At 46.9% G+C, this 18,758-nt stretch overlaps 1 long non-coding RNA gene across 3 annotated transcripts; it reads right to left on the reverse strand.

Moving 5' to 3' along the window:
- Positions 1–14,092: 14,092 nt before the first annotated feature.
- Positions 14,093–18,229, reverse strand: LOC123085648 (uncharacterized). 3 transcript variants are annotated; one of them, XR_006439842.1, is made up of 3 exons: positions 17,869–18,229; positions 15,873–16,754; positions 14,093–15,407 (listed from the first exon to the last, which is right to left on the reverse strand). It is a non-coding gene; the product is annotated as an uncharacterized lncRNA (long non-coding RNA). The 3 variants fall into 3 exon arrangements; XR_006439843.1 differs by lacking the exon at positions 17,869–18,229 and having other exon boundaries at positions 15,873–16,044; positions 16,282–17,403; XR_006439841.1 differs by lacking the exon at positions 17,869–18,229 and having other exon boundaries at positions 15,873–17,403.
- Between the last annotated feature and the right edge of the window lie 529 nt (positions 18,230–18,758).

Below are 18,758 nucleotides of genomic sequence, written 5' to 3' on the forward strand. Positions count from 1 at the left end.
GCCAAAAACAGAATAAATAAATAAATAAAAAGGGGCAATACTATTATCCTTTTTTTCCACACTTGTGCTTCAAAGTAGCACCATGATCTTCATGATAGAGAGTCTCCTATGCTATCACTTTCATATACTAGTGAGAATTTTTCATTGTAGAACTTGGCTTGTATATTCCAACGATGGGCTTCCTCAAAATGCCCTAGGTCTTCGTGAGCAAGCAAGTTGGATGCACACCCACATAGTTCTTTTTGTTGAGCTTTCATATACTTATAGCTCTAGTGCATCCGTTGCATGACAATCCCTACTCACTCACATTGATATCTATTAATGGGCATCTCCATAGCCCGTTGATACGCCTAGTTGATGTGAGACTATCTTCTCCTTTTTTTGTCTTCTCCACAACCACCATTCTATTCCACATATAGTGCTATGTCCATGGCTCACGGTCATGTATTGCGTGAAGATTGAGGAAGTTTGAGAACATCAAAAGTATGAAACAACTACTTGGCTTTTCATCGGGGTTGTGCATGATTTAAATACTTTATGTGGTGAAGATGGAGCATAGCCAGACTATATGATTTTGTAGGGATAACTTTCTTTGGCCATGTTATTTTGAAGAGACATAATTGCTTAGTCAGTATGCTTGAAGTATTATTATTTCTATGTCAATATTGAACTTTTTTCTTGAATCTTTCGAATCTGAATATTCATACCACAATTAAGAGAATTACATTGAAATTATGCCAAGTAGCATTCCACATCAAAAATTCTGTTTTTATCATTTACCTACTCGAGGATGAGCAGGAATTAAGCTTGGGGATGCTTGATACGTCTCCAATGTATCTATAATTTTTTATTGTTCCATGCTATATTATATCCTATTTTGGACATTATTGGGATTTATTATACACTTTTATATTATTTTTGGGACTAACCTATTAACCGGAGGCCCAGCCCAGAATTGATGTTTTTTTGCCTATTTTAGGGTTTCACAGAAAAAGAATATCAAACAGAGTCCAATCGGAATGAAACCTTTGGGAACGTGATATTCGGAACGAACATGATCCAGAGGACTTGGACCCTACGTCAAGCAATCAACCAGGAAGGCATGAGGTAGGGGCACGCCTACCCTCCCCAGGCGCACCCTCCACCCTCGTGGGGCCCATGTTGTTCCACCGACGTACTCCTTCCTCCTATATATACCTACGTACCCAAAAACTACCAGATACGTTGCCAAAACCCTAATTCCACTGCCGAAACTTTTTGTATCCACGAGATCCCATCTTGGGGCCTTTTCCGGAGCTCCGCCGGAGGGGGTATCGATCACGGAGGGCTTCTACATCAACAACATGGCCCCTCCGATGAAGTGTGAGCAGTTTACTTCAGACCTACGGGTCCATAGTTATTAGCTAGATGGCTTCTTCTCTCTTTTTGGATCTCAATACAAAGTTCTCCCCCTCTCTTGTGGAGATATATTCGATGTAATCTTCTTTTGCGGTGTGTTTGTTGAGACTGATGAATTGTGGGTTTATGATCAAGTTTATCTTTTATGAATATTTGAATCTTCTCTGAATTATTTTATGTATGGTTGGTTATCTTTACAAGTCTCTTTGAATTATCATTTTGGTTGGGCCTACTAGATTGGTCTTTCTTGCAATGGGAGAAGTGCTTAGTGAGGGAGTCCTGGATTAGGGGGTCTCCGGACAGCCGGACTATATCCTTTGGCCGGACTGTTGGACTATGAAGATACAAGATTGAAGACTTCGTCCCGTGTCCAGATAGGACTCTACTTGGCGTGGAAGGCAAGCTAGGCAATAAGGACATGGATATCTCCTCCTTTGTAACCGACCTTGTGTAACCCTAGCCCTCTCCGGTGTCTATATAAACCGAAGGGTTTTAGTCCGTAGGACAAGAGACAATCATACCATAGGCTAGCTTCTAGGGTTTAGCCTCTCCGATCTCGTGGTAGATCCACTCTTGTAATACCCATATCATCAAGAATAAATCGAGCAGGACATAGGGTTTTACCTCCATCAAGAGGGCCCGAACCTGGGTAAAACATGGTGTCCCCTGCCTCCTGTTACCATCCGCCTAGACGCACAGTTCGGGACCCCCTACCCGAGATCCGCCGGTTTTGACACCGACATTGGTTCTTTCATTGAGAGTTCCTCTGTGTCGTCGCCGTTAGTCTTGATGTCTCCTTCTATCATCGATAGCGATGCAGTCCGGGGTGAGACTTTTCTCCCCAGACAGATCTTTGTGTTCGGCGGCTTCGCACTGCGGGCCAACTCGCTTGGCCATCTGGAGCAGATCAAAAGCTACGCCCCTGGCCATCAGGTCAGGTTTGGAAGCTTAAATTACACGGCCGATATCCGCGGAGACTTGATCTTCGACGGATTCGAGCCCCTGCCTTGTGCGCCACGTGGTCACAATGAGTACGATTTAGCTCTACCATTAGACTGTATTCAGGAGATCGCACCGGCAGCCGCTCCAAGCCTCAATTCGGAGCCAATTGCGCCATCCATGGACGGGTGGATAGACCCCGTCACGGAGGCCATATCCTCAGCGGCGATCGAGCCGAATATCGACCTTACCCTTTACGAGAGCCGTGTTGCCAAACTGTCAGATCCTTCCCCGGCCACGGACTCCGAACTGCCAGCGCCCGTGCCTATCAAATCCGACTGGGCGCCAATCATGGAGTTCACCTCCGTGGATATCTTTCAGCACTTGCCCTTCGGCGACATACTGAATTCATTAAAGTCCCTCTCCTTGTCAGGAGAGTCCTGGCCGAACTATGTCCGGCAGGATTGGGATGCGGATGATGAAGAAATTAGCCGCCCACCCACCACCCGCTTAGTAGCCACTGTCGATGACTTAACCGACATGCTCAACTTCGACTCTGAAGACATCGACGGTATGGACGATGATGCAGGAGACGAACAGGAACCACTGCCCACAGGGCATGGGACGCCCACTTCATCACATGACGTATACATGGTGGACACACCAAAAGAAAACGACGACGAGGAACGGAAGGACACAACGAAGGGTTATCCCCTCGAGAAGCAGTCAAAGCGGCGGCATAAGTGCCGCTCCAAATCCCGCCTCGGTAGAAACAGCGATCATATAGACCCATCGTTAGAGCAGGGTGAACCATCGCCGGACCACGACAACACGGAGAATCAAACCGAACAACCCGACTCTGTCAAAGATAATAGTCCGGACGACATCACACTGGACATACACCTAGAGCAACAGAATGCCCGTCAAAGGCTTGTTGCCACCACGAGGAGTCTAAAAAAGCATAGGCAAAGGCTCAAGGCTGCGCAAGACACACTAAGATGGAGTAAAGTACTCAACATAGCAGCGAAGTACGGCGGTAATCGCCCCACCAAGAGCTACCCTAAGCGGAAGTTGCTACCTGAATTCGATGAGGAGGCCTTAGATTCCCCTCAACCAAAAATTAAAACGGCCATCTGGCCGGATAGACGACCTCACGGCCAACATAGAGTGGCAAACAACACCGCACATAAGCCAATACGCGATCCACGCGAGGGCTCGCATCAAAAGGACGACGCAACCAGATCCATCTATGGACCACGCAAGCGCGCTCCAGCATACAATGCAACACAACAAACATCCGAACAACGCGGTACACCCAGATACAGGGGTGCCGCACACCCCCTATGTTTCACCGATGAGGTGCTAGACCATGAATTTCCAGAGGGATTCAAACCCGTAAACATAGAGGCATACGACGGAACAACAGACCCTGGGGTCTGGATTGAGGACTATATCCTCCATATCCATATGGCTCGAGGAGATGATCTCCACGCCATGAAGTACTTACCCCTCAAGCTCAAAGGGCCAGCTCGGCACTGGCTTAAAAGCATCCCCGAAAGCTCCATTGGAAGCTGGGAAGAGCTCGAAGACGCTTTTCGGGCAAATTTTCAAGGGACTTATGTCCGACCTCCGGATGCGGACGATTTAAGTCATATAACTCAACAGCCCGGAGAGTCAGCCCGAAAGCTTTGGAACAGGTTTCTTACTAAAAAGAACCAAATAGTCGACTGTCCGGACACCGAAGCCTTGGCAGCTTTTAAACACAGCGTCCGAGACGAATGGCTTGCCAGACACCTCGGCCAAGAAAAGCCGAGAACAATGGCAGCATTAACAAGCCTCATGACCCGCTTTTGCGCGGGCGAGGACAGCTGGCTAGCCCGATGCAGCACCAGCGACCCAAGTACATCCGAAGTTAGAGATGGAAACGGGAAATCACGACGCAGCAAAAATAATAAGCGCCGGAATAAAGAAGACAGCCCGAAGAGCATGGCGGTAAACGCCGGATTCAGAAGCTCTCGGCCAGGTCAGCAAAAGCCGCCCTCTAAAGGCGCCAGAGATGAACTGTCCAGCCTAAACAAAATTCTGGACCAAATATGTCAGATCCATAGCACCCCCGATAAACCTGCAAATCATACCCACAGAGAATGTTGGGTCTTCAAGCAGTCCGGCAAGCTCAACGCCGAACATAAGGGGCAGGATACACCAAGCGAAGACGAGGATGAGCCTCGCAAGCAAAGCACTGGGGAACAGAAGAAATTTCCACCAGAAGTCAAAACAGTAAACGTGTTACACGTGATAAAGGGGAGAAACAAAGCGGCACTCCCAGATAAATATGCCCAAGGGCCTATCACCGCGGAATTCTGCCACTGGTCGTCTCAACCGATCACCTTCGACCATCAGGATTACTCGGCAAGTATCCGGCGCGCAGGATGGGCTGCCTTGGTATTAGATCCAATAATTGACGGATACCACTTCACACGAGTCCTGATGGACGGTGGCAGCAGTCTAAACCTGATATATCAGGACACAATCCGCAAAATGGGGATAGACCCAACAAAAATTTGCCACAGCAATACTACCTTTAAAGGAGTAACGCCAGGCCCAGGGGCTCATTGCACGGGCTCCCTGCTACTAGAGGTTATATTCGGCTTCCCCGATAACTTCCGTAGTGAAAATTTAACCTTCCACATTGCTCCGTTCCAAAGTGGCTATCAAGCACTACTTGGACGCGAAGCTTTCGCTCGCTTTAATGCAATACCGCATTACGCTTCCCTCACGCTTAAGATGCCCGGTCCACGTGGCATCATTACAGTAAATGGAAATATTGAGCGATCCCTGCGCGCCGAAGAGAGTGCGGCTGCCTTGGCAGCCGCACACTAAAACGGCCTCACCAACTAAAGCATTCGATAGGTCGTCAAGACTACGGACACGGTTAGACGAGTCCGACGCAACTATATGTAATTCATACAGGTTTGATGGCCACACCCCTATTACAAATACAAGGGGCTCAAACGCGCAGACAAGTGGCAATTTTTACTCATCTTGAATTGTACATGGTTTCTTTAAACCTACCTTTTTGCACGACAACTTTTCACCTAAGTTCCTCTCTTTTATAGATGACCATCGTGCTACACCCGTCCAGGATACGGCACAACGGAGACACAGGCGCAGACGTGCAGCAGGGACCCGTTCAAAGGATTCTTTTTAGATTAAGACCCTGCGTCAACCTTTTTTACTGTCTCTTGTTGATACACATCCCTCGGATTCTCAGTACCATTGAGAAGGATGCTGACGTCTTGGCATGTGGCCACGTCAGAATAATGCACGTACCTGGACACCAGGGGCTTCTTACAAAGGGCACTGTTTAGGCCCGGTTTACACCATAAAGACCGAATACCTTAGGGAGTGTTCGGCGTCGCGAGTTTGGCCTTATATGCATCAGCTCCAAATCATGTCTTTGGTCAAATGTTGGGTTTGCCCGGCTCCTGTGTTTTGCTGCCTTACGTTCCGCTCTATCAGCTAAGGTGGCACCAGGAGAACTACTGCGATTGTGCCCTGGTTCATCCGGACGAGCACCTCAGTAGAGAAAGCCGAAAACTGACTGTCATGATATAGCGGGAGACTGGTCAACCACTTGATGACCCATCGGAATCTTAGAATTCCTCCGCCTTAACGAAGGGCCGTTTCCCGGCCGGGCAAGTACGCACCCCGAATTCGGATGAGTGCGGAGCCACCAGGGGCTATATAGTAGCCCCACTGTCAAACTCCTATGGCTAAGTGAAAGTGTTAAAGCATTATAGTCCGGTTGCCTAGTTCGCTGCGCTATCACCTCCTTATTAGGACCAAGACATTGGATTAAGTGTGCATACGCATCTTCTGCGAACACCCCCGCATTATATGCGTGGGTGCTGAAGCCGACGACTGCAATCTTTCAGGTTATACACATGTATACATAAACGGCCGCACAAGAGGCATCACAATACTTTCGGGCACAAGTATAAATACAGCCTTGATAAATTCAATAAAAACATTGTTTTTACAATGGGAATACATGTCATTCAAACATAATATTCTTCGAGCACTGGGCCTCTATCAAACGAGCACCCTCAAGAACTTCTTCAAAATAGTGCTCGGCAGCCACTCGGCCTATGGCCGAACCCTGCGCCACGACAGTGGTAGCATCCATCTCCGCCCAGTATGCTTTGACACGGGCAAGGGCCATCCGCGATCCCTCTGTGCACGCCGACCTCTTCATCGCATTGATGCGCGGCACCGCACCAAGGAACTGCTGCACTAAGCTGAAATAGTTGTTCGGCTTCGGCTTTTCCGGCCATATATGATCTACGGCGAACCTCATGGCAAGTCCGGGCAACCTATTGAGTTCGGCCCATTCAGCTAGCTGATCGGTCAATGGAAGCGGACACTCTGGCACGTCGAACTGCGACCAGAACAGCTTGTACACTTCCCGATCTGTTTGATCTCGGAAGTATTCGGCCGCATCGACAGCGCTCGCCGCCAAGTCTAGATATGCGTCCGCCGAACTCCACAGCTGATCCAGAGGGGCATACCGCGGATCTACGAACTTCCTCCGCAGCAAAAAGGGCTTCCGAGCCACAATATCATAGGCTTCACGCAGTTCCTCCTTCTTCGCTCTCATGGCAGAACGGGTGTCTTTGGTCGCCATCGTGGCCTTTTCAAGGTCCGTCGCCTTGGCTCGGTTTTCTTTTTCAAGGAACTAGCAACGGTCGCCAGTGTCTTTTAACTTTGCAGCCATCTTGGCCATTTTCTCTTTGCTCTCGCAATGCGCAGCCTTCTCGGCTTTCAACTCTTCGGCCGCCTTCAAAGCAACCACATTACTACTCCTTGCTTGTTCTTTGGCTCGGGCAAGTTCCGCCCGAAGGGTTTCCACGATGGCAGCTCCATCTGCAGTCACAAAATATTAAAGATACTGGCATCACGCTGCTCTTACTATGTGACATTCACCAGAAAATATCACTTACCATGTGCCTCGTCAAGCCTCTTGTTAACAAGCTCGATGTCGGCATCCGCCGCATCCAGTTGCCGCTTTAGTTCGGCAAACTCATGAGTCCGGCTAGCCACCGGAGCTTCCACTACCTGCACATTAAAGCGGTATGGTTATTACCTGGGACTATGATACTTTGCTTGCCGCCGTTCTCGGTGACAACCAGAGTCTCAGGGGCTACTACCTACATAGGGCACACCTAAAAATGTGCGGTACTATCACAAATGTATATCATTTTACGTACCTCAAAGCCCGTTAGTAGACTCATAAAGGCGTCATGCAACCCGCTTTCGACGGACGAAATCCTTTCCATCACCGTGCCCATCAACATACGGTGTTCTTCCGAGATGGTCGCTCGCTTCAGCAGATCCCTCAGTGCGTCCGACCGCATACCAGACGGCGTTGGACTCTTTTGTTTGCCCTCTTCAAGGGCCGGATACTGGGGACTTCGGGTGACCATAGGATTATCTTCTGGCCTCACCGGACCCGGGGAGGCCCTCCGTGACGACACCTCAAGGTCGCCCACTTCTTGAGCGGGGGAGTCCGGGGGAGGCGTTTCGCTCTCCATCATCTCCAGAAGAAGATCCCCTGAAGACAAGCTCTGTTGAGAAGGGCTAAGATCCGAACTGCAAGATAAACGCTTCGGTTATTTTCCTCGGAAGTAAGGTATAATATCTTTACTATTAAGTTTTTCTGATCACTTACAGCTCGTTAGAGGGCTGATCCCCGCGCGGACTTTGTGCGGCAAGAGCACCCCACAAGCCAGGACCCTCTGTTGGAGACTTCTTCTCCCGTTTGGAAGCCTTGGTTTCCGGATCCTCAGAAGCAGTCCTCTTCCTTCCCCAGAGCGAGAGAAGGTCGGAATCTTCCCCTTGGTTATCCTCCTTCACGGAGGCGCTCATTCCCTCGGTTGGAATTGGTAGCGATGGGGGCCCGCTTTCGCCCTCATTATTCCCCCTTTTATCTTCCTTTTAGGGCTCCAGGCAAGGTGCTAGCTCGAGCATCTTTTCCAGTACTGGATTGTCCAAACCCTCAGGAAGGGGGGCCGAACACTAAATCATCTTCGCCTTTGTGATCCAGTCCTGGTCAAAAAGCGATTCTTCAGAATGACGTCATGATAAATGAAAGACAGTGTGTTCGGCTAGAGAATTACATACTTGGGCCGCGGTGCGGTTGCTGCTCAGGCCCACGTCCTCAGTAGTGTTCGGACGCTCTATTTGAGGTCCGAAGAATGATTTATACATCTCCTCGTGCGTCAGGCCAAGGAAATTCTGAATAGTACGCGGTCCTTCTGGGTTGAACTCCCACATGCGGAGGGGCCGGCGTTTGCAAGGCTGGACTTGACGAATCAGCATGACTTGCACTACCATAACCAAACTCAAATCTCCCTCGAAGAGATCCCGGATGTGGCTCTGCAGTATGGGCACATCCTTTGCTGGACTCCAGCTCAGCCCCCTGTTGATCCATGACATCAGTTGTGGTGGAGGGCCCGAGCGAAAGGCGGGGGAAGCTACCTACTTGGAACTTCTGGGAGCGGTGACGTAAAACCACTCCCGTTGCCATAATCTGGACACCTATGGAAAGGAACCTTTTGGCCATGGAGCTCTAGCGATCTTGCCTATTAATGCGCCTCCGCACGCTACATGCTGCCCCTCAACCATATTCGGCTTCACGTCAAAGGTCTTGAGCCACAGGCTAAAGTGAGGGGTAATGCGGAGGAAGGCATCACATACGACAATAAATGCCGAGATGTGGAGAAAGGAGTCCGGGGCTAGATCGTGGAAATCTAGACCGTAATAGAACATCAAACCCCTAAGGAAGGGATCCAGAGTGAGGCCTAGACCTCGGAGGAAGTGGGAGACGAACACAACGTTCTCGTTGGGTTCGGGAGTAGGGACGAACTGCCCTCGGGCAGGCAGCCGATGCGAAACCTCGGCGGTCAGGTATCTGGCCTCCCTTAACTTCTTGATATCCTCTTCCGTAATGGAGGAGGGCATCCACCGGCCATGAAGGCTAGATCCAGACATGATTGAAGGTCCGAAGCACCTGACCTGGGCTTTGGGTGTTAGAACTCGAGGCGGGGGAAGGATTCGATTGAGCACGGGAGGGAAAAAGTAAAAGCCTTGTCCCTTTATAAAGAGGGTGAATATCAAGCGTCCTCCTAGTGGCCGTTTGGGACTTGCCTAAAATCTAGGAGTCCTAGGCACGGTTGGGTTACCCACGACCGTATTGATGAGAATTCCGTAATTAGGGGAACACGATCTCTGCTTTGACAAGACGTGTCAAGAAACCGCCTCGCGTTATGTGTGGAGCTGGTTGAAGAAAAACGGTTCGAATAATCACCGAGCCATGGCCTGATGTCATGTTGCCAAAGCGTGTCAGCAGATTAAGATTTGTGGAAATATTATTCTCTCTACGGTGGTATGTGGAATTTATTTTGCAGGGTCGGACACTATCCTGGTATTCAAACTCTTCTGTGATGTGTTCGGAGGAGGAACCCACCTTGCAATGCCGAAGACAACACTACGCGCCGGACTCATTTTCATTGAAGCCTGGTTCAGGGGCTACTGAGGGATTCCTGGATTAGGGGGTCTCCGGACAGCCGGACTATATCCTTTGGCCGGACTGTTGGACTATGAAGATACAAGATTGAAGACTTCGTCCCGTGTCCGGATAGGACTCTACTTGGCGTGGAAGGCAAGCTAGGCAGTACGGACATGGATATCTCCTCCTTTGTAACCGACCTTGTGTAACCCTAACCCTCTCTGGTGTCTATATAAACCGGAGGGTTTTAGTCCGTAGGACAAGAGACAATCATACCATAGGCTAGCTTCTAGGGTTTAGCCTCTCCGATCTCGTGGTAGATCAACTCTTGTAATACCCATATCATCAAGAACAAATCGAGCAGGACGTAGGGTTTTACCTCCATCAAGAGGGCCCGAACCTGGGTAAAACATCTTGTCCCCTGCCTCCTGTTACCATCCGCCTTAGACGCATAGTTCGGGACCCCCTACCCGAGATCCGCCGGTTTTGACACCGACACTTAGCTTTGGCTTCAATCTTGCGGTGTCCTTTCCCAGTGACAGTAGGGGTAGCAGGGCATGTATTGTATTGTTGCCATCGAGGATAACAAGATGGGGTTTACATCATATTGCATGAGTTTATCCCTCTACATCATGTCATCTTGCTTAAAGCGTTACTATGTTCTCTTGAACTTAATACTCTAGATGCATCCTGGATAGCGGTCGATGTGTGGAGTAATAGTAGTAGATGAAGGCAGGAGTCGGTCTACTTGTCTCGGACGTGATGCCTATATACATGATCATACCTAGATATTCTCATAACTATGCTTAGTTTTGTCAATTGCTCAACAGTAATTTGTTTACCCACCGTAATACTTATGCTCTTGAGAGAAGCCTCTAGTGAAACCTATGGCCCCGGGGTCTATTTTCCATCATATTAATCTTCCAATACTTAGTTATTTCCTTTGCCATTTATTTTACTTGCATCTTTATTTCTCTTTATCATAAAAATACCAAAAATATTATCTTATCATATCTATCAGATCTCACTCTCGTAGGTGACCGTGAAGGGATTGACAACCCCTTTTCGCGTTGGTTGCAAGGAGTTTATTTGTTTGTGTAGGTGCGACGGACTCATGCGTGGCCTCCTACTGGATTGATACCTTGGTTCTCAAAAACTGAGGAAAATACTTACGCTGCTCTGCTGCATCACCCTTTCCTCTTCAAGGGAAAACCAACACAGTGCTCAAGAGGTAGCAGGACTTTATATATGCTTCATTGAAAATAATATCATATGATGTAACCCTCACCTGGGGGTTTGAACCCACGTCCATAAGGTTAAGAGCTCTGTACTCTACCAACTGAGTAAACATGCCTTTCAATATAATGGATTAAGACTTGTGTACCTTGAATTTTTGACAGGAGCAATTGGTAGCCGCCAAGGGCCGGTGACGGTGTCCTGGACTAGGGGGTACTCACCACGTCGTCTCCCGACCAGCTGGATCGGGCCGAGGACCCCCGTGGAGGTTCACTATTGGGCCAATTCGGACAACCCCTGTCGCATACAAGGAAGACTCCACAAGACTTGGCGCCCAAGACAAGGACTCTCCTAAAACCCTAGGTCTCCGGTGTCTTATATAAACTGAGGCGAGGCTAGTCAATAGACAATCTCATATTCATTACTACTATCTCGTGATAGATACATGTACTTTGTACTACACCACATATGAATACAATCAAAAGCAGCATATAGGGTATTATCTCTTCGAGAGAGCCCGAAGCTGGGTAAAATCCTGTGTCCATGTTACCATCGCTCCAAGTCGCCTAGTTTAGGACCCCTAATACGAGATACGCCGGATATAGAACCGACATTAGTGCTTTCATTGAGAGCCTGCTAGGTGATCGACACGGATCGATGTGATGATCAGGTGATATTTTTTTAGTTAGATCTATTCCATATATATTATCTCTTTTTGCAAAATCGTTGGTTCCGCGTCGTGCTACTTTATTTGCAGAACGAGATCAAGAAATTTTCTAGCGGCGGCGGCCTTGTCCGCTACCTGCCAGAACGTCAGATCCGAGGTGTGATGCTACTAGAAGCACACCCAAAGACAATTTATATGTACCCCTTGTTGCGGAGGCGATCCGGCCAGCGGCGCTGATCACGCATGCACAGTACTTCTTGCGTACGGCAACGCACCAGGCCAACGGTAACTCATCTATGCGAGTAAATTGCACAGAAGTACCACAATTGAGGCATTGGAAGCAGATTGGTACCAAGATTGGTAATTTTTGCATGTCAGTACCAACTTTGGGGCGAGGCGTTGCAAAAGAGACTAAAACTACTGTTTATATGTATTGACAGAGAAACTGACTGGTTGGGCCCACCTGTCGGGTGCTGACTTGGCAAGTTTTTTATAGAAAACTCCCTTGCTTTGTGCGTAATCACGTAAATGCCCAATTATTTCGGGGAAAAAGGCTCCTACCAGAGGCTTTTTTTTCCGTTCGTAATTTCCACCACGGATTCGGACTTGTTTTCCGTTCGTAATTTCCACCACGGCCCAATTATTTCGGGGAAAAAGGCTCCTACCAGAGGCTTTTTTTTCCGTTCGTAATTTCCACCACGGATTCGGACTTGTTTTCCGTTCGTAATTTCCACCACGGATTCGGACTTGTTTGCAAATTTGCGTCGGTTTGAACAAGTAAATAAAACGACCAAAAATGGAGTCCCGCGCGGGATTCGAACCGGCGACCTGCGGTACAGCAGAGCAGTGAGCTAACCACCCGGCCACGGCAGAGTTCCGAATGTAAAGGAGGCGAGACAGTTTTTATACTATCCTAAAGACGTTGGGCCGGCGATTGGCCCAGCGTGGCTGCGCGCTGGGTTACTGTTTTTTAATCATGATATTAATACATATATATTTTGCGATTACATATTAGTATTATTAAGTGTCAAGCACCAGACTAGAACACAGGCACGGCCCATATATATTTTTTATTCATGATATTAATACATATATATTTTATTTTTTAAAATGCACTGTTAATTAAAAAGTTGAGAACATGTATTAAAAATAAATTTGTAACCATAATAAATCTCCGAAATGCATTAAAACTGCATTAAAAAATATTCAATTTGCATTCAAAATATGTTCAGTGTTTATATTATTAGAAAAGTGTTCACTGTTTGTAAGAAAAGTTCACCGTGTATTAAAAATGTTCACCATAAATTACGAAAATTTCACCGCGCATTATGCAAAATGTCATCATATCTTAAGGAAAAAATTCAACATATATTACAAAAATATTAAATTGGCATTGAAAGCATGTTCAATGTATATTACCAAAAGTTCATTACATGAAATAAATGTTCACTGTTCATCATATACTAAAACCCATCATAAAAAATGTTCAGTAAATATGTTAAAAATCCAGGAGAAAAACCAACCTAGTGAATGAAAAAATAAGAAATAAAAACCTAAAAATAAACCAAAACCAGAAAAAAAAAGTAAAGCATAATAACTAAGAGAAATGAAACGTAAAGAAATCTGGGCAACGAATGAGGCCCAACACGCACGCCAGGTAAGTGCGAAAGGAAAAAACAATGCAGGCCTCGGTGGGCCGGCCCAGCGTGCCGCTGTCTAGTATAAAAAGTATCCAGCCTGTGCCTCTTAACGAGCGTTGCTGTGGCCGAGTGGCTAGCTCACTGCTCTGCTGTACCGCAGGTCGCGGGTACGAATTCCGCGCTTGTATCTATTTTTGTTCGTTTTATTTACTTGTTCAAACCGACGCAAATTTGCAAACGAGTCCGAATCCGTGGTAAAAATTACGAACGGAAAAAAAGCCTCTGGTAGGATCCTTTTTTCCCGAAATAATTGGGCATTTACATGATTACGCACAAAGCAAGGGAGTATTCTGCAAAAAACTTGCCACTTCAGCACCCGACAGGCGGGCCCAACCAGTCAGATTCCCTGTCAATACATATAAACTGCAGTTTTAGCCTTTTTTGCAACGCCTCGCCCCAAAGTTGGTACTGACACGTAAAAATTACCAATCTTGATACCAATCTGCTTTCAATGCCCCAATTGTGGTACTTCTGTGCAATTTACTCCATCTATGCGGAAACACAGGGAGATTCCCTCCTTTCTTCCTTTTTTAATATTACTAGTAAAAATGCCCGTGCGTTGCAACGGGTATAAACAAAAACATGTGGTGAATTTTGATGGAGCAAAACAGTATAAAAAATACTCAGAAGTACCAAATGCGATTTTTCAAGTAAAAACCCTGAAAGTCTAAGCCTCTCCTATTGCAAAATCACATGGACTTGCATTTTTTCTTGCGTAGCAGTGATCTTTCCTCGCTTGCCATGTTTTCATGCCTCCTATTTCCTTTAACTCCACTATAATAATGAAGTGACAGTTCCTATAAGTCCAAATTGCATATCTCTTCAGGCTTTATCTGTGCTTGTTTCCCCTCTTTGGAGAGTTTTTGTTTCATCTTCTGAACTAAAGAACATGTGAATCACATCAGAATTCTGCCAGCAACCACCAGTACGACCTGTCCCAGCCTAGTAAACTTATACAACATGTACTTGCACGATCCAACCTTTGTGATCAAGTTAAGTAGGGTTTTCTTTACTTTGCTTGCCGGGGCTTCCAATAATTCGTTTTTTACTTGATCTTCCATATCATTAACCAACCTCTCAACCTGTTTGTCTTTGTCTTATTTTTCAGATTTGTTTTGGTGGTTGCAACATCACTACTCATTTACCAAAACTGGAGCCTGCTTCTTTGAACATCGCATTGTTCTCATCTTCTCCTTGACGATGTTGTGCAGCTGCCTGCTTGGATCTAGCCAATTAATCTCAAAAGTTGATTCTTTCTCTTCATTAGGCCCAGCAGAGTTAGGAAGGAACCCGACTATAGTCTATATCCCGTGCTCGACAAATCAGCAGGGAACTCACCTAGTGATGCCAACCTGAGCCTCTGAATCTCCCGCTCCTTCTCGTCACACATAGAAGGCAAGTAAATAAGCACGATAAGAGAAGCATCGTCTTGGCGAGTAGGGCCCCGCGGTGATCTCTCTTGTACGCTGCTGAGCAGGCACTTGCCCGTAGATCATGGCATGTGGCGGTGGCGGCGATGGCTGCGTGTACTGCGGCATCACGGGTGGGATCGCTCCATAGTGTCTGATGATCGGCATGCCTAGCATGCACCTCTGTGTCCGTCGTCTCCAATGGTCCTGTCCCTTTGTTGGCTCGTGCGCCGCTGCAGCCGGTGTCGTTATGCTCCTCCAAGGTGACGCCCTTCTTGGAAGAGACATAAGTGGCTGCTGCCGCTCGCCTGCACAGCAACCCGACTTTGAGCCTGAGGCGTTCCTGCGTTGCTTGCGACAGAGCTCGGAGACGATGCCAGAATTTTGTCGTCGTTGTTCTCAGGCACCGCCAGCTCAGGGGCAAGTACGCCTTCAAATTCAAATCTGGCGTCACCGTAAAAGAGGAATATGCTAGAAATTCCCACATTAATCTGAAACATCTGACCGTTTATTAGATAGGAATATGCAATGTTGAACTGGAATTTAAATGTTTTGGTTGCAAGTGAACTCAGTACCACTCTTGTTGTTAGATATTTGTGATGTGAGCAAAATCATTGTACTACATATATAAATTGAATCAATATATACAGTTTATTTTACAAGAGCACACAATACAGTAATTTAGGATATAGATTAGAGGTTTCTATAGAATCTAAGCATTTAAAAGGAACATATTTTCACTCATGCTACCATAACAACTTGACAATGAGAATCTTATAAGAACTACATTTTCAGCGATACAATCTGGAAATTATCAATTCCTAAGACCCTAGCTAGAACCCAATAATGATTTATAACAAGGATGGTCTAGCAAGAGCAAGATCAACACCATCTCTGAATTTCATCAAGCATGTGATGCACAGCAACCAACAATGGTGGAGCAAAGTGAGTTGTACCTGAATAGTGCCCGACCGAAGCGACTCAGTCTGAGATTTCGTAGCCACAACCATGGCAAGCGTGCACGGCCTCACCATGAGCGAGAGAGGGCACCAAAGCTATTCTGGCTCAAATAGGATGAAGATGTTAGTGGTAGGAGAAGCATATGCCCCCTGGCCGTTGCTTAGGCAGCTCCGTACATGCAAATACAATACAAAAAATTGTTGGAATTGTCAGGTAAATAGCAAATTCAGTTAGAATTTCATGTCAACATAAAACCCCAATTTAATGAGATCAAGAAATCTTTTTTTTACAAAAATAATAAACACAAGTGCTAGAACAATAGTTGTACCTAAATACAGTTTACAGATGCACATGAATAGATCCACACGAATAGAGCCAAATGAAGGGTCGACTCAGTAACCTCACCATGATCCCGAGATAATTGCTATCCCATCTGGAGGCGACTCCATCATTGCTATGGAGTAGAGCTACAGAACCACAGAACAACATCTCTCCTCATGGAACCAGGGTGAGAAGAACACGTAGAGGAGCATGATATGAGGTCACATAGGCATGATGTCAGGCACACTGGCAGCCGACAATGCCATGGAGAAGAAACATAGCAGAAGCAGCTGAGCGAGGATGTAGTGGGTCAGTGGGAAGGTCAAACGCAGCAGCTTGGACCAATTGAATTGATGGCCATTAGATAGGTCAATGAAAGAGAATTGGGTGGCGCTTGGCTAGGGTCTTTCTTTGCAATGTTCTTCTTCTTCGGGATTGCACTCCATCGCCACACTTCCTCGTGGTCTTCCCCATCCCGCCAGACACCCCCTGCCTCTTCTCACGCTGTCCCGCGGTCTGGTGTCGCTCGATGGCCTCACTGCTCAGTAGCTACTTCACTGTAAGAATGGGAACCAATCTTGTTTAGAGAGAACATTCTGTGAGTGAAAACTACAAAATGCATGAATCATCATGAAAACGAATAGCAGTACATCATAACCAAGTGAAGAAATAAATAAGAAGTGAAAGGAACTTGCAGAAATCAATTGCTTATGTAAGGATAATCTGCAAAAATATGTTTGTCAAGACAAATCTAAAAATCAAACTGCTTGTGTGACTTTAATACGAATTAAATTGTTGAACCAAATATGTTTGTCAAGACAAATCTGAAAACCAAACTGTTTGTGTGACCTTAATACGAATTAAATTGCTGAACCTCACTATAGTGGAAAAGATATTAATAACCAACAGGGTAAGACTTTCAATCCTACTGTTTGCTAGCATGCATAACAATGTGACTCCCAGCATACACCAACAATGCGAAAAAATTAGAGCTGTAAGGCATGAATTCCTAATACATAGAACATGATGATGAAAAACTAATTCAAGCTGAACAGAATCAAATCCTACAGCTCATCCATCTTATGAGGAAAGGATTCCTGCTTCCAAAATCTAATTGTCTCTGCAAATTCAGATGACCATTATAAGAATAATTAATATATCTCACCATGAGCGTCCAGATGTTATTGGAGCTGCTGTGTCTAGGCATAAAAAGGGCAACACCTAACTGCAACTCCTTTATACGATTAAAGAAAGTTCAATATAAATTTGTCAAACAATAGGAGCCAGCGTACCCATGTGTCTTGAGACTCCACATGATGTAAATTAATTAGCAACCCATTATTCTAGTATCCCAATTAACTCCCACCATCCTACCATTTTTTGAATCATATGGAAGGAGAGCTAATCTCGTATGTGGGAGTTTACTTCAAGGATCTGTGACTGAAACTGGCTCAGACAAACACACAAACACCTTGTGTGCAAAAAATAACCGAGAACATCCACAAACACATGTGCGTCTGAAGTTGAGGTGTAGGGCGGTGTAGAGGGGGCGGAGAGGTCGCGGGCAAGTGCAGGGAGGACCGGCTGGCGGTGGCGGCGAGCACGAGCCCTCCCAGCCAGCTTATAGGGAGGAGCTTGGGCATGTGAAGGAAAGAAGGAGATGAAGCATACCGGTGGTGCAGGATGCTTCGAACACCTCCGTCGGTCATCGGCCGGCGGCCGGCGCGGCGCCGGACCGGCCGGCGGTGGCTTTGGTCGAGCGGCGAGCGCGAGCCCTCCCGGGCGGCGTACAGCGAGGAGCTCGGGCGCGCAAAGGAAAGGGGGAGCTGAGGCAGACCGGTGGTGCAGTGTGCTCCGATCACCGGCGTCGGCCATCGGTCGGCAGCCGGCGCGGCACCGGATCGAGCGTCGCGCAGGTCGTGCGCCTCCTGGCGGCTCGGATCCAGAGGAGAGGGACAGAGGAGAGCCCGTGGTCGTGTCTGTTCCTACGACCAGCGGAATTTTTTGCCTCCTCTCTAGATTGACTGGGCCGGCTACCACGGTGTCTCGTATGGATTCTACGGGCTATGGCCCTCGCCTACGAAAGAGAAAAGAAGGAAAAACGGGCGGACGGACGAAACGGTTTTTTAGTACCACCTCGCGTATATGTTTTAAATTCAAATTAAAAGCGTAAATTCATGGGAAAAAGCGTATTGTGACAGTGAACCTACGAAGTCAATCCGTGTTTTATTATTACTAGCACAAATGTCCGTGCGTTGCAACGGGAGAAAAACTTGCACGCTATTTTTATGTTCACCATCTTCCCTTATGTCTCCAATTTATTCGGGTCATTCTCCCATTGAAGAGTGCAGTTCCTTCGTTTCCCAAATAATTTAGATCCGTGCACCAGTCTCTGCTTATCAATTCACAAGAGGACTTGTTAATACGTCAACCAATGTCATATATAAATTTATGTAGTTAAGAAAGTAAGATAGGACTATTTAACAGGTGAACAAAATATGAAGGTTTATTAGCTTGCTTCAATGCTGCCCTGCCCTGCCCGCTCCTTGAGCCGAAGGGAG

Source organism: Triticum aestivum, chromosome 4A (genome assembly GCF_018294505.1).
Source record: "Triticum aestivum cultivar Chinese Spring chromosome 4A, IWGSC CS RefSeq v2.1, whole genome shotgun sequence".
In the NCBI taxonomy this organism is placed as follows: domain Eukaryota; kingdom Viridiplantae; phylum Streptophyta; class Magnoliopsida; order Poales; family Poaceae; genus Triticum; species Triticum aestivum.